The sequence below is a fragment of the Octopus bimaculoides genome, chromosome 28 (assembly GCF_001194135.2).
Source record: "Octopus bimaculoides isolate UCB-OBI-ISO-001 chromosome 28, ASM119413v2, whole genome shotgun sequence".
Taxonomy (NCBI): Eukaryota; Metazoa; Mollusca; class Cephalopoda; order Octopoda; family Octopodidae; genus Octopus; species Octopus bimaculoides.
The window spans coordinates 6,244,853-6,245,666 of NC_069008.1; the positions used below are offsets into that span (position 1 = coordinate 6,244,853).

Below are 814 nucleotides of genomic sequence, written 5' to 3' on the forward strand. Positions count from 1 at the left end.
CTGTCAAACGTAATGTTTATTTATTACCTCCCCCATAGCGAAGGCAGAGGTATTGTTTTCAGTTGTGTTTGTTTATCCGTGGACAAGATATCTCAAGAACCACTGGATGGATTCGGATGAAACTTTCAGGGATGTTTGACCTCGTGACTGGCACGAACTAATTAGATTTTGGGATCGATCCGGTACCAAACAAGGATTCTAGATTATTTTTTCGTTTTTTTGAGAGTGGTTGGGTTCATTTTTAGTCTTCTCGTTTGTGAGAGCAGTCGAGTTTATTTCAGATATTCTCATTTTAAAAATCATCTCCGGCTAATCCTCGAGACGATGTTGGTGTTGCCTCGGTAGAGGTTTGCACTCTTTGACTGTTCTTGTTCACATTGTTTTGAATGAATCCTGCATTATCTCATTCCTTTGATGTAATTGTATACTTTTAGAATGACATTTTAGGGTAGGTGTAAAGGGAGGGATCTGGCCAGTTTGTACATATAAATCATAGGTCTACTGGATCAGGGCTGACCTGGGGTTAAACAACAACAACAACAACAGGGAAGGGCACATTAGATAATGTAGTCCTAGATACACTATGTCAAATTGAAAGACTGGATGGTCATGGCTGGGTCATGTTTGATTATAGGCCTACTGGATCAGCAATGACCTAGGGCTAAACAATCACACGGAAGGGCACATTAGATAATGTAGTCCTAGATACACTATGTCAAATTGAAAGACTGGATGGTCAGAGGAGGAATATCTTTGATCATAGGTCCACTGGATCAAGTCTGGCTCGGGGCTAAATTACAAGAACTTCAGAATA

General features: G+C 40.3%; 1 protein-coding gene across 1 annotated transcript in view; it reads right to left on the reverse strand.

Moving 5' to 3' along the window:
• The window catches only part of LOC106882384 (laminin subunit alpha-1), a 28,090-nt gene that overhangs the window by 3,180 nt on the left and 24,096 nt on the right, over positions 1-814 (reverse strand). The gene's annotated exons all lie outside the window — the stretch shown is intronic.